General features: G+C 49.9%; 1 long non-coding RNA gene across 1 annotated transcript; it reads left to right on the forward strand.

Moving 5' to 3' along the window:
* Positions 1-218: 218 nt before the first annotated feature.
* On the forward strand, positions 219-4,651 carry LOC143442104 (uncharacterized). Its single transcript, XR_013110027.1, has 2 exons — positions 219-456; positions 1,182-4,651. It is a non-coding gene; the product is annotated as an uncharacterized LOC143442104 (long non-coding RNA).
* Positions 4,652-5,213: the final 562 nt, after the last annotated feature.

Raw genomic sequence — 5,213 nt, forward strand, 5'->3', positions numbered from 1 at the left:
TGACCCTCCGAGCACAAGGCGTGGCCTGGTTCTTTTCCCTAAGCGCCTGCTTCATAGGTATCCCATTTTCTCACCTTTTCTGCCTTTCTTGTTTGGCTTTTTTGTTTCCTCCTTTCTTCCCTCCCTCTCTCCCTTCTTCCTTCCCTTACTCCGTCCCTTTCTCCTTCCCTCCCTTCTTCCTTCTCTCTCTCCCTCCAAGCTCTGGGTCAGCTCCCCGCTCTACATGTTTTTGTCTGAATGCACACCTTTTACTTCCTCCGCTGCAGTGAGAAGCTGATCCCTGCCTCCCTGGTCGAGGGTATAAATAGCAGAGGGAGGCTGGGCCAGCAGCCAGACAGCCAGACTTGCCTTTAGCCTCTGGCTTGGGCATCTGGGACCTGTGTCTGGGAGAGTCCTCGACACAGCCCCAGGCCTATGGAGCTGGCGGGGGATCAGAGTTGAAGACCACTGCACAGAGTGAGTGCAAGCAGAGAATAGGATATGACAGAAAGCAAGGGGAGCCCCCCCCCACATACACAGACACGAGAAGGGGGGAGAAGGGAGAAAGGAGAGGAGAGAGAGGGGGAGAGAAGGAAGAGAGGAGAGAGGACTGAGGAGAGAAGAGAGAAGAAAGGACAAAGAGAGGAGAAAAAGGAGAGAGGAGGGGGGAGAAGGGAGAGGACAGAGGAGGAGGAAGAGAGGAGAGGGGGAAGGGAGAGAAGAGAGAAAGGGAAAGGGAAAGAGAGAAAGAGAGAGAGAGAGAGAGAGAGAGAGAGAGAGAGAGAGAGAGAGATTCTGTAGCCCCTACTTCTGCCTCTGGAGACAGAATTCTGGGCCAGAAACCCTCCCAACAGCCACTGGAGGGCCCTGTCTATTCCTCCAGGGCACAGATGCAGGGGCCCAGGTGGCTGCCAGCAAAATGCAGCTGGGGACTGGAGTGGAAGCTGCACCCTCAGGAAACAGGCCACACTTTCACCCCAGCCAGTTCCCGGCCTAATTAGAGACCGGAACGGCATTGATCGTCCCTGAGCTCATTATGTCACAGCTGGGGAACAGCTGGCCAGTCTTTTCCAGGCCATTAGCTGCGCCATGAAGTGGAGAAAAGGCGGGGGTGAGCGAGCAGGATCAATACCCTGTCTGTGTGTGGGGGAAACAGCTTGGTGGCTGCCTCCCCTGACTCTCTGGCTGTGCTTCTCTCAAAGGCCGCCTCCTGCTCACAAGCTTCAAGTTCACACGTGGAAACAGCTCTAACCATCTGGGAGCTTGGTGAAATAGACTCACTTTGGGGCCAGTGCTGGCCCAGTTCTGGGGACCATTCCAACCTTGTCTCCCAGGGCAATGGGAGGAGAACGGCTCATATTACCTACCCAGTCTCAAAGGGGACCTTAAAAGTCCAGGTCCTCTCCACTCCTGCAGCAAGATGACACCCAAGGCAGCTGTTTCCCTTGGCCCCTGGCCGCTTCAGTGTGCCCCTGGGCTCAGTTGGGTTTGGTTTCCTGTGAGATGGGGAAATGACAGATCTGATCCTTAGCGAATAGGGGTACTGGAAGGCCGGAGGAAAGAGACGACAGTTCGACAGTTCTCCTGAGTTCCCCATCCCTGGCCTGAAGCTCAGCTGGGTGGCACCTGAGTCAAGCTGCCTGACCCCGGGAGTTCGAGGGAGTCCAAAACTGCTTAGGAAACTGACTCTTTACTTTTAGAGTTTTAAAGTGTCAAACCTGGAGGGAACTTCGAAAAAAAATCGTGGGTTTCTCTCTCATTTGATTTAGTGAGAGAGATGGAGGACTGAGCTTTGAGTTCTGCTGTGCCTGAGTCTTCTACCAGATGCTCCTCTCGGGTCTCAGCCACCCCTGGCGAGTATTCCATATTGAGTTTTCACGGAGCCCTGAGGTCTCCCAGGCTCACGTCCTCGAGTTTTTGGCAGAGGCAGGAGAGGAGAGGATCTGTTCGCCCTTGTCCTTCCCACACAGCACCGCCATGAGAAATAGCGCAAGTCTCTGGGCCTCTCAGGGCCCCAGCTGCGATGCCAGACAGTGGTCCCGCCCCTGCTGAACAGAGGCCAGGCTACATACAGCGCCCTCTGCTCTCTAGACGGCTATGCAGGCCCCTGCAGAGTCAGCGGTGAATGAAGCATAGACAGACAGTGGTCTGGATTCGAGACTTGAACTCTATCTGACTGAGCCCCAGCCCTTAGGAACCAGCACTTGGCTCTAAGTAGAAGCACATGGAAGGAAAAGGCACTTGGAATTTGTGTAACAGATGAGGAGGCCGAGTCCCTGTGAAGAGGCCTTGCTCAAGGACATCCACTGGCTGAATGGGGATCAGATTTCCAGATTCCAACTGGGTCCGCATGGGTAGGTTTCACTGCATGGCCTAGCTCTGAGATCTTCTCCAACAAACCAGAAAACACCCCCTACCCTCATCCCCACCCTAACCCCTCACTCCCAGTCCCCAACCTCTGCTCAGGGCTCTTAGAACAGTGATGAGACCTAGGACTATCAGGCATGTTGGTCACACCACTAGAGTCATCTATCAGATGAGCTTCAGTAACGTAAAAGGAGCGGTTACCTAAGAGGCTTAGCAGAGACCACTGGGCTCTGCTCTGTCTGGTGGCGACCCATCTGTCTGTCTGCCGCCAAGCAGTGCTCAGGACAGACAGAGCCTGGGGATAACTTTGCCTCAGCTGAACTCCCTCTAGCCAGGCACACAGATTGCACTTCCTTCTAACATTGAGAGGGTAGGGGATGTCTACAGGAGATAGAAGACAATATAGCTAGCAGCCGGACCAGAAAGCAGAGGCGTGTGAGTGAGCTCTGGGGCTTCCTGGAGCCACTGGCATCTTTATTTCCTGAGCCCACATGATGCTAATCTTTGTTTTCTTCTCTTGGCTCCTGAACAGGGAGGGAGGGAGTGACAGTCTCAGCATCAGGGACTAAGATGTTGAACCCATGTGGTTCTAGCTGGACTATGGGGGCTGAGGAGGAGGGGGTGGCTGGACCAGCTGGAGCAGGAGCCCCAGATCAGGGTATTCCAGGGACGGAGATCTAGTAGTGGAAGTCTTGTGACTGGAAAAGAGAGCGCTGAGAATCAGGGACACTAGAAAGAGAGCCCCTCTCCAGGCAGAGAAGGCATCCAGAAAAGGGAACAAAGGGAGACAAAAAAACGCTTATGGTGGGGAGCATTGCTAAAGTCCCCAGTTTGTCCCCTTGGGTGCCCTTTATAACCTCTGTGGCCTATGGCAAATCCTTTACCAGAAGAGGGCAAGTTCTGATCTGCGAGAAAGCCGCCCAAGTTGCTCTGTGGCTTTGCGGCTTACATGACGGAATGTGGGTGAAAGGCTTTGAGAAGTGTTCAGACCTCAGCAGTGATTTTCATTATCCCATACCGCTGTCCGCCAGCAGGTGGGTGGGCAGCATTAAGACCCTGCTTCCTAAGCTGTCAGAGTAGCTTGATGGTGCATAACACTGTGTGCCTGAGTATTTCTGTCACTCAGGATAAAACCAGAGGGCTTTCCTTCTAGAAGGGTCTAGAAGATGCTTATGAATCTGTAACGACATTACATCAGTCCCCACAGCATCTCTGCGCACAGAGAGTGTCAGACACCAAGGCTTCCAGAAACATTTGTACTTATACACCTGCACACATGAACACACACACACACACACACACACACACACACACACACACACACACGCTATTGCCAAGCTCTGGTGTCTGTGCTAGCAGCCACCTCTTTCTGGGAGTCAGGTGTCCTTAGTTCTCAGATGTCCATAAGAGAGGTCATCTCCATGAGAATGACCACATGGAGATACTTGGATGAGAAGCTGAGAGGCCGGGGAGTAAGGGGGCGGCCGGCATTTGTTGGCTGTAGTTTCCTGAGAGAAACAAAATGCTATTGTAACAAGCCTGATGCCATGTTTCATGGCTCACAGAGTTCTGTCACATATATTATTATGTTAATATTTAAAACTGCATGGTACTCTTGAGGGGCTCTGTCCTGTCAGCTGAGGCTCAGTGAGGTGATGGCTTTTTCCAGATTCCCTGACTGACAGAGGACAAAATCAGAACCCAAATCTGTTCACTCCCTGACATTACTACCTCCTCCTCACAGCTGTTAACCCAACCTCTTATGTGTCTCTCCTGCCAGAGTCCAAAAACATTTTGCTCACCGTGTGCGTTTTTATTATTTATTATTTTGCAATTCTATTTGTTTTCATTTTATGTATATGCTTTGCCCACATGTATGTCTGTGCATTGTGTGCATGCAGTGCCCAGGAGGCCGGAAGACAGCATCGAATCCTCTGGAACTGGGGTTGCAGGAAGGTTGTTAGCATGATGTGGGCACAGAAACTGAACCCGGGTTGTCTGGAAGAGCGACAAGACTCTTAACCACTGAACCACATCGCCAGCTCCAACTTTTTATTTTGAAATAGTTTTGAATTTGTAGAAAAGTTTCAAAGAACTCTTGCATTACCTTTTCAATCGGTTTCCTCGGTTTGTTTTACATCTCAGGTTTTTCATTCTCTCTGTGACCCTGTCTCTCTTTCTCCCTTTTTGTGTGTATATACACACATATATGTATAGTTTCTGATACATTGGACAGTAAATTTCAGATATAATATCTTTTTGCCACTTAATATTCCAGTATATACTTAATAAAAATAAAAACCCAGACGTTCTCCTACATAACCACTGTACAACATGGCAGGTGGAAAACTAACCTTGATGCAGAACAATGTTTAATTCAAATTCCATGGATTGTCCTAAGACATTGCTTACAGATCTAGGTTTTAATCCAGATCCAGAAGGATGTGTGTTGCATTTAGAATTGTCTTTTAATCTATTCTAATCTGGAACAATATATAAGTTTGTATATACAAACAAACACATACACGCACGTTCCTTTTAAAGTTTTATTGTTGCTTGTTTGTTTTTTGAGACAGGATTTCCCTGTGTAGTCCTGGCTGCCCTAGAACTCTTTCTCTGTAGACCAAGATGCCTCAACTTCAAGGAGATCTGCTTGCCTCTGCCTGCTGAGTGCTGGGATCAAACTCCACCACATTCTTTTTTCTTAAGAATATCTTTCTGGTTACCTTGTAGACCATCTCTCAGCTTGGGTTTGACTGATGCAGCCTTAATGAGTGGATTAGGTTCTATGGCTCTGACAGGAATAATACAGAAGTGATGGTGTTCATTATTGTTCTCAGTTCATTTCACCCAGAGGTGACCATATT

This window comes from Arvicanthis niloticus, chromosome 4 (assembly GCF_011762505.2).
Source record: "Arvicanthis niloticus isolate mArvNil1 chromosome 4, mArvNil1.pat.X, whole genome shotgun sequence".
NCBI classification, from domain to species: domain Eukaryota; kingdom Metazoa; phylum Chordata; class Mammalia; order Rodentia; family Muridae; genus Arvicanthis; species Arvicanthis niloticus.